At 45.7% G+C, this 9,615-nt stretch overlaps 1 long non-coding RNA gene across 1 annotated transcript; it reads left to right on the top strand.

Annotated features, from left to right (window-relative positions):
* Positions 1 to 2,836: 2,836 nt before the first annotated feature.
* Positions 2,837 to 4,551, top strand: LOC147273147 (uncharacterized). Its single transcript, XR_015119723.1, has 4 exons — positions 2,837 to 2,940; positions 3,028 to 3,073; positions 3,527 to 3,598; positions 4,239 to 4,551. It is a non-coding gene; the product is annotated as an uncharacterized LOC147273147 (long non-coding RNA).
* The last annotated feature ends 5,064 nt before the right edge of the window (positions 4,552 to 9,615 follow it).

A 9,615-nucleotide genomic window follows, 5' to 3' on the forward strand; every position in this document is an offset into this window, starting at 1 on the left:
TCAAGTTTGAATGGAACGAGAAGTGTGAAGAAGCATTCCAAGAGCTCAAGAAACGACTGACAACTGCCCCAGTGTTAGTCTTACCCAACAATGAAGATCCTTATGAAGTCTACACCGACGCGTCCATAATAGGAGTCGGATGTGTACTGATGCAGAATGGGCGAGTGATAGCCTATGCCTCAAGACAGTTGAAGGAATATGAAAAGAATTATCCAACTCATGATTTGGAGTTAGCCGCTGTCGTACACGCTCTAAAAATCTGGAGATGCTACTTGTATGGAGGCCGATTCACTGTTTTCTCAGATCACAAGAGCCTCAAGCATATATTCACTCAGAGAGATCTGAATTTGCGACAACGACGCTGGATGGAGTATCTTAAAGATTATGATTTTGAATTACAGTATCATCCAGGAAAGGCCAACAAAGTAGCTGATGCACTGAGCAGGAAGAAAAACACTCTAGCCAGTTTATTGATGGCTGAACGGGAGATCCTACAGACTTTGGATCAGTACAAGGTCAACATACGCCATGATGGAAGGATTGCAAGTATGCAGATTGAGCCCCAATTGGAGCAAGAATTAGTTCAAGAACAAGAAGGGGATCTAGAGATACAGCAGAAAAAGAAGGAGGTATACTCAGGAGATGCACCTGGGGAATGGAAGGTACATTCTGATGGAAGTTTGAGATACAGAGGCCGAATAGTTGTGCCAAACAGGAAAGAAACAAGACAACGGATTCTGAACGAAGCTCATTCTACCAGTTTTGCTATGCACCCTGGAGGAACGAAAATGTATCAAGATTTGAAACGAAGATACTGGTGGAAAGGTATGAAAAGAGACGTGGCTGATTTTGTTAATCACTGTGTGACCTGCCAACAAGTGAAAGCCGAACACCAGAAGCCGTCTGGATTGTTGCAACCGTTACCTACTCCAGAGTGGAAGTGGGATTGTGTTACTATGGATTTCATCACAGATCTGCCGAGAAATACAAAAGGGCACAATGGTATTTGGGTTATCGTGGACAGACTCACGAAGTCAGCTCATTTCTTGCCGGTCAAGATGAACTCACCCGTTGATTATTTTGCTGATCTCTATGTTGAATGGATTGTTCGATTGCATGGTATTCCGAAGACGATTGTTTCCGATCGAGATCCCCGATTTACGTCTCGATTATGGCGGAAGTTACAATCTGAATTAGGCACTCAGTTGAATCTTAGCAGTGCCTATCATCCGCAGACGGATGGGCAATCTGAAAGAGTTATTCAGATACTGGAAGATATGTTGCGAGCTTGTGTTCTAGATTTCAGAGGTAAGTGGAGTGAGTACTTACCGCTCGCCGAGTTCGTATATAACAATAGTTATCAAAGCAGTATCAAGATGGCACCGTACGAAGCACTTTACGGAAGGCCGTGTCGTTCGCCACTCTGTTGGGCCGATGTTGAGGACCGAGTTGTTCTGGGTCCTGAAGTGATTAAAGAAACGACCGAAAAGGTCAAGATAGTCAAGAAACGACTAGAAACCGCCCAGAGTAGGCAGAAATCGTACGCTGATCGAAGGAGGAAGCCTTTGGAATTTCAAGTTGAGGACTTGGTGTTTCTGAAAGTTAGCCCTTTGAAGGGTACATTTCGATTTGGTATGCGAGGCAAGTTGGCACCCAGGTATATTGGACCGTTCAAGGTTTTGGAACGTGTCGGGAAAGTTGCTTACAGGTTGGAGTTGCCGCCTCAGTTAGCATACATACATAACGTATTCCATGTGTCCCAGTTGAAAAAGAGTGTGCCTGACATCCCTCAAGTGATGCCTTGGATTGGTTTACCGCTCGAACCAAACGTATTTTATGTGGAAGGACCTGTTTCTATCTTAGCTTACGAGACGAAACAACTCAGGAATAGGAAGGTACCACTTGTAAAAGTTCAGTGGCAGCGCCATGGAGTCGAGGAAGCGACATGGGAACTGGAATCCGACATGAGGAAGAGATACCCGCATCTCTTCAGTGAACTCAGGTAATCTCGAGGACGAGATTTTTTTTAAGTAGGGGAGGATGTGAGACCCAAAATTTTCCAAATTTATTTTGGAATTTTTCTTTAATTTCTAGAATTTTTCTAGAAATTTGTTTGGCGGAAAATCGTATTTTTCACCTTAAGCTTTAATTGTTTGACCAACTTTGACTAGAGTTTTGACCCAAGTTAGACCTTTTAAAGGTGGTACTTTTACCCACGAACCCAACGGAGCAAGTCTCGTATTATTCCGAGTCCGGGAGATTATTTTATGAATTTCCCAAAATTTCATTTTTAAAAGCATTTTATCTTAGTTTGTGGAGCTTGAAATTTTCGAAATTTTTATAAAGGTCAAATTGGTAATTTGACCTCATAGTTAATTAGTACTAGTCGTTACGAGTCCGTAGTATTTTTTGGGGTATTTTTCTGAGTCCCGAGCTATTTTTAATTAATTTTTGAAGTTGGGGAATATAGGAAAAATAAAATAAAATAGGAAAAACACCAGATCCCGCCACGTGGCACGATCTGGAGCGTCCATCGCTGCATGGCAGCAAGATCTGATGGCTGCATGTGCAGCCAAGTGTCAAAGCCTTCGCCACGTGTCAATTTCTCATTGGTCAAAGTTATGACGGTTGACTTGAGTCAACCCAGTCAACTCGGATGAGTCAACCGAGTTGACTCACTCACTCTCCCTATAAATAGTGGCGTGAACCAGCTGATCTTCATCCCATTTCAGCCGCACGCTTCCCAAGAGAGAGCTTCTCTCTCCTCTCTCCTCCTTTCTCTCTCTTCTTCAATCTTGTTTTGAGTTTATCTTGAGTTCTGGAGCTCCGATCGATGATCCGATTTCGCCTACGCGATCGTGGCGACGAGCTCTTCAATTCTAGTAGTGTGAAGGCTATGTTTTGGTGAAGTTTTAAAAAAATCATTTCTGAGCTCCATAGGTAATTTCTTGATCCCTGTCGAATTTCTGCTAAAATTTTGTTAAATAAATCTCTTGTTAATTAGGCTATTTTAATCTTATTATTTAGCAAGTCTAGTAGTACCGAGACTCTGCTCGTGGGAAGTCTTCAACAGGTATACCCTTAACCCAGCTTATTTAATTTGCTGTTGTTTAAGTGGTGGTTATAGACGAAATACAGTTTAACTGTTGTTATTAAATGAACTTAATAAATATTGAGGCCATATCAGTGGTAACCAAATAACGTGATGACTAAGGTCAGTCCATGAGCATACATGCGTTGGGTACTGAGCCAGAGCTCCCTCAGTTTCCCCATGCACTGACCTGGTCACGTTGTAAGGTTCATATCTGATCAACCTCCTCGACAATAAATTAAAATAAACTTAGAAACCACACGGTCTGACATGACTGTCTGCCTCGGGGAGCAGGGTCATGCCGGATCAAGAATTTAGAGAAGCCTAGCAAGTTACGCTAGTGCCAAACCTCTAAATTTTACCTGGTCTTAACAGACAAGGTCGAGAGTACGTTTAGTACGTTCCTAATAGCTGTCGTCGGATTCGGATCTCCAGTTTCCCAACAGGTACAAGTGGGACCCAGACACAGGAAAGGGATCAGGCAAGGGACACACTTTGGTAAAGCAGGTAGGGGGAAGGTACCATATCCCGGTTATTGGATTTCCTGCCTATTTTCGTACTATATGTATATGAAAATGTCTTTCACAGAGAATGTGCATGATTTTTTTATGGCATATTTGTGTGATTTTCTGTGTGATACCTTGGACGACCTGAGAGTAACGGGCACGTGTTGTGACCTTGGGTTTCGATCCCCTAAACCTCCGGAGGGGTAAGTACGGACTGGTTAGTCGAATGTCCTTCTGGGGAGGCTAACCAATGTGGTATTACCAGGTAAATGGATACTCTCACCACAGTATCGAGGTGGTGGTTGAATTTCCGATACTGGCGGTTGGCCTGTATGTGATCGGTCGCAGGTATGTTTCTGAACTATGTCACGTGACAGGAAGGATTTTCACTGAAAAAGATGTATGAGCATGCAAAGGCTTTACTCACTGATTATTGGCATAATTATCTTTATCATTACTGGCTTTGGTTACAATATTATTGATATTGATACCCTGTTTTTGGGTGTGCATTGCTTTTAAACTGTTTTCCTTGAAATCCTATATCTTCGAGTATTGCTTTCAAACCTAACCAGGATTTTCCCTCGAGGGGAAGCGATGAACGTATGTGACGCTTACCCCCTACTGTACTCTTGTGAGTGCAGATAATCCAGTTGTTGGAGACCAAGATTGAGGTCGTGGGTGTGGCACTTGCAGCTTGTCAGTTTCAGTCTTGCTATCTGGTTTAGATCCTTTCTTTGGATCTGTGGTGGTGTTTCTCTTTCATCCTCGTAGGTGGCATATCCCAATGGCTATCCATGAGTCCAATTTGTTGCACCACTTTGTTGAAGACTGAATCACTCTGGCGTGGGTTGGACTATCCTGACATATCTGTTTATCTACTGTTTTATTATGTAGCATTAGGGTTAGTGTATTTGAAACATATAACCCTCACGGGTTGGTACTCTTTACTGTTATTTATAATATGAGGTATTTTCAGTAATTTCTTTCGCTGTATTTTTACTACTCTGATCCAACCCGGGTTCTTCAATAAAAAGGGCTTAACTCGTTTTAGAGAGCTTGGGAATATAATACTCGGGGTAAGGGGTATTATAGTCTCAGGATCTTTAAGACGGGTGCCGCTGTGGTGTTCCCAGTTTCGGGGCGTCACAGCAGTCTTCACGATTTGAGAATGATTTTATTTAAGCAGATTTATTGAAAGAATTATATTTTCAGTTTTATCTGGATGAGTATTTCTGAGATATGGTTTATTGAGATATCCAAAACCAGTTTCAAACCGCCATATTAGTACCCCTTTTAGCAGGTATAGATTTGCTCTGCACTCGCCTAGAGATGACTCGGCAGTGTATGACCAACACTTGCTCTGCACTTGCCTAGTCGGCGGTGTATAACCAGTATTATATATTGCTCTGCACTCACCTCGAGATAACTCGGCTGTGTATGACCAGCATTTGCTCTGCACTTGCCTAGTTGGCTGTGTATGACCAATATGACATATTGCTCTGCACTTGCCTAGTCGGCGGTGTATGACCAACATCACATATTGCTCTGCACTTGCCTAGAAATGACTCGGCAGTGTATGACCAACAGTTCCCCAGGTACTAGTGTGGCGTGAAATTTCAGTATGTGGAGTATTTTGATAAATGAATTTGCATCAGTAAATATTTTAAATGACAGTTTCAATAAGACTTTGTGCTTTCATTTTAAATATTTTAATATTTTTACAGCTTGAGAGTATTCTTTGTTCTTTAGAGTTTGATTTACAGTTTTGAGGTGAGTTAAAAATAGATTTGAGAAATGGTTTTAAAACTGGAGAATTTTTAAAGAAAATGAGTTTAAAGTAAATGAGCAGTTTTACAAATGGTTTTCAAGGGGTTGATTCTAAAGTTCATTTTTGTCCACTCACAGAGATTATTCTCACGTTTTATCTTTTTTTTACGTTTCCCCCCAGGTTTTAGAGATCGTTGAGGTCGGACTGCACCACATCGAGGCATCAGTCTTTTTTTTTTTTTCCACCATTCGTCCGTTAATATTGTTGGCACAATATTCTTATCTTATTTGATCGTATGTTTTTTATGTTGTAAAAATTCTATTTAGTTATGCTTTGTTTAAATTCAGACTTAAATTTTGGATTATAGTGGAGATTAGCGGACCTAACACTCGGTTGGTGTTGGACTCCACAGGCTCACTCCGGGTTCCAGCATGGAAGCAGGGGACAGTCCTGTTATCGGGTCTGCTCGAGTTCGCACGCCGTCGTCACCGCTTCCTAGGTGATCAGCTTACATAGGCAAAGAGAGGAGGAGGAAACGACTCTATTGCCGCTGGTCTCGTCGAAATCCGTCGCCGGAGGGCGGAGAAATGGAAGAGAGAGAGAGGGAGACAACGATCGGAGAGAGAGAGAAGAGGGATCGGGGAGAGAGAAAGGCGTGAGAGAGGAGAGAGAAAATGTGGTTTAAAAACTAATTTTTGGGTTTTAAAATCCCTTTCACTCAAAATTACAAAAATGCCCCTCACTTTGAACGTCTGTAACACTCAAACCGTAACTCCGATTTACGCGTGCTTCGTGTCTACGAACTCGTGAACTCGAGACCTATCCAACAACCCCAAAGTCAAAAACGAAAGCCCACTAATTTTAAAAGTCCACTTTGAGTCAAGCCCAATTTAAAACGAAAATTAAAAACAAATCCAAAACATTTTATTTCTCAATAAATTCCCCAAATAATCAAAATAAATTCTCAAAATCTTTAAAATACTTTTCGAAATAAAACTTAGAAAAATACAGGGTCTTACAATTTTAAAACGAAACATTTTAAATATAATTTGTTGATGCTGAAAAATGGTAAAGCAGTCAACGTCGAGTCGAACCACGTAGGCCCGTTGACCCACCACTGAGTGGATGACACGTCGAAGTGGGGCAGGAACGAGTAGCTGGGTCCGACTGGTGAGTAATGAGAGAGAATGATATCCAAAGCACCCTGCGCAAGTACACAAAAGTGAGCGGGAAGGGCACCGGTGTGGTGCCGGCCAAAGCTCCTCCGACGCTCAAGTCAGTGTTCAGAGAGATCTGAGAGCAGAGTGAGTGAATAGTATAATAATGATTCCGTTGTCCTTTTGTGACAAGAAGGTACCTCTTTTATAGTACCTTTGGAAGAGTGTCAACCAATCCGGTGATGACACGTGTCCCTTGTGATGACTTGCACTGTAGGAGCGCCACGTGTCACCGGTCTCGAGGATCCGAGTGAGTTGACACGGGTCGGGGCCTAGGAGGCTGGAGCTTAGGAGGCCAGAGCCTATGGGGCCGGAGCCTATGGGGCCGGAGCTTAGGAGGCCGGAGCCTATGGGGCCGGAGCCTAGAAGGTCAAGGCCTAGGAGGCCGGAGCCTAGCAGGGGCGTAGCTTTTGGGTCTAGGCCCAAACGACATGATGTTAAGCCTTGTGTGACTTGTCGTTATGCCCAGATGATTAATCATACGAACAGAAGTCCCCCAAGTTTCCGAGCAAAAGATACTTCTTGGTTGGGAACTTTGTACACAAAAGAGTCCGAGCAGAACGACAAGTAACCACACACTTGTTCCTGCTTAAGCTACTGTCTAGAAGTCCCCCAAGTTCCTTAGCAAGAAAAGCTGTACTGCAGGAAAGCTTGGGGGTTACATATGAAAGACTTCCCTTGTTTTTTTTTTTTTTTTTTTTTTTTTTTTTTTTTTTTTGAATTTCTGATCACCCTGTGTTCCGAGCAGTAGACGCTTCGTGTAATCTCAGTGAATCTCGTCCGATTTCAATGGTGGGATGTCGCCCTTTGTAAATGAGAATCTTGCATGAAATGGTAGAGCCCAAATATAAAGATTTCCACACCCTCATCTCTCCCCTCCTCTCCCTTTTTTTTTTGGTACTATGTCAGGAGAGAGAGAGCTGCCCCCCTTTTTTTTTTTTTTTGAATCTCTATAACCAAACAGTGCTGCACCCGTTTTTGTTATGTTTGTTTTTTTTAGATAGCCAACAGGGGTGCTGGGAAAGGGGCAGTGCAGAAAAGGGAAGATCGGGTCGGGGGGGGGAGCAACTCGGGTCGGAGGAACCGGGGTGGTGCTCGGGTCGGCGACGAGGAGCATTGGGTGCCGGACTTGCTCGGGTCGGAGGGAGTTGCTGACCGGACTGGGCGCAGAGCAGGGGCTTGGATCGGATTGGGCTCAGGCCGGATTTTCTGCGCGGGGCGGAGGCTGGCAGCAGAGGAGCTGCTCGGAGGTGCTGCGCAGGGCTGGCGGCTCCGCTTGGATCGGCGCGGAGTGCTGCGCAGAGGGCTTGGTGGCTCGGGCCGGATCGGAGCGCGAGCTGCTCTTCTCGGGTCGGCGCGGGTTGGAGGGAGAGCTGCGCGCGTCAGAGGCTCTGCTCGGGTGGGTGATGGAGTGCTCGGGTCGGGCTTGTGTGCGCGGGCTGGGCTCGGTGCTGCAGTGGAGGCGCGGTGCAGGGGCTCGAGTGGAAGTGGGCGGATCGGCGCGGGCTGCTGGGCGGAGCTGCTGCGTGCTCGGGTCGGAGTGCTGCGTGCTCGGAAGCTGTGCAGGTCGGGCCGGATTTGTGGGCTGCTCGGCTCGAAAATAGTGGGCGCAGGCCGGATTTGAGCGTGGGCTCGGGTGCGCGGCTGCTCCGGTAGGAGGGGCTGCTCGGAGGGCGCGGATTGAGCGGGTCAAAAAATTGAAGCTTGTTTTGAGCACTTGAGGTAGATACTTTGAAATTCCTCCTAGCCCTTTGTTTGTGAAATTTGTTGCCTTGGAAAAATTTGGAATTGTGAATTTGTGGAAAATGTGAGTAGGAGCAGGTGGAGGTGCAAGTGGGTATGAGCCTTGCCGAGCACTGGGTAGGCAACATGCCTTCATTTTGGACTTTGTAATTTATTGGGTATTGTTGTGTTTTTTGCCAGGTACATAGGAAACAAGATGAGTGGGTCGGAACCCGTCTGAGCTGTTGAAGCCGCGGAAGACTGGTAAGGCATGGGTTGTCATGGCTCTTCCCCTTGAATTGATTTTTTGAATATTGGCTTTGATAAATGGTTGGTGGCTGAGCATGTGAAAAGTGATAGGGTGAATGTTGTAAATTTGGGGGTGGAAGAGCACATATGAGGGGTGGGAAACCAGTAGCGATCTTGATATGTCCATGGTGTTGTCTTGGTATTCCGAGTACTTCCCATCTTGATTTTTGTTGTTTTTTTTTTTTTTTTTTATGGGCAGGTGTGCGGGGCGGAAGCCTGGGTTCGGGCCGGGGCTGGTGGTGCACTAGGCGGAAGCTCGGAGAGAGCTGGCGTCAGGGGCGCGGAAACCTGGGTGGGTGCGTGGCGAGGAAGCCTGAGTGGGTGCGCGGGGCGGAAGCCTGGGCTCGGGCCGGGGCTGGCGGTGTACGGGGCGAAAGCTCGGAGGAAGCTGGTGTCAGCAGCGCGGAAACCTGGGTGGGTGCGCGGCGCGGAAGCCTGGGTGGTGAGCAGGGCGGAAGCCTGGGCTCGAGCCGGGGCAGGAAGCCTAATCAATGCATTGCAGGCCGAGCTACTGCAGGCCAGGAAGGAGGCAGACCAGGCTAGGCAAGAGTTGGAGCAGTGCGAGGAGGAGCTGAGCCAAGCCAAGCAGGTGGTCTGTTAGGGGCTGGCAGTAATGATGGACATGCCAATGTTCCAGAGGGAGGTACCCAGGGGGAAGAGCCCGAGGATGGAGCATCCACAGGTGGGGAGCATGACATGGGAGAGGATCCCAAATAAATGTTTGAAGCAAACATGGCCCGGGGGCAGGGGTGGGCGGACCATCGCCCTATTTTTGTTTGAGTTATATGGCGGGTCGGATGTAGCCCGTACCAAATTACAAACTCTTTTGATTATTCCCTTTGTACTTTATGATATTTGGATGATTTGGAGGGTGTCCAACCCGTTATGGGGTAGGATGCCCTTCTTTTGAATACATGGTATTGCAGAATGTTATCGAATGCATGGTACTTAGTTTCCCTTGGATGCATGAAATTGATTTTTCTCTGAATGCATGGTACTTAG

The sequence above is a fragment of the Dryas octopetala genome, chromosome 9, assembly GCF_963921425.1.
Source record: "Dryas octopetala chromosome 9, drDryOcto1.1, whole genome shotgun sequence".
NCBI lineage: Eukaryota > Viridiplantae > Streptophyta > Magnoliopsida > Rosales > Rosaceae > Dryas > Dryas octopetala.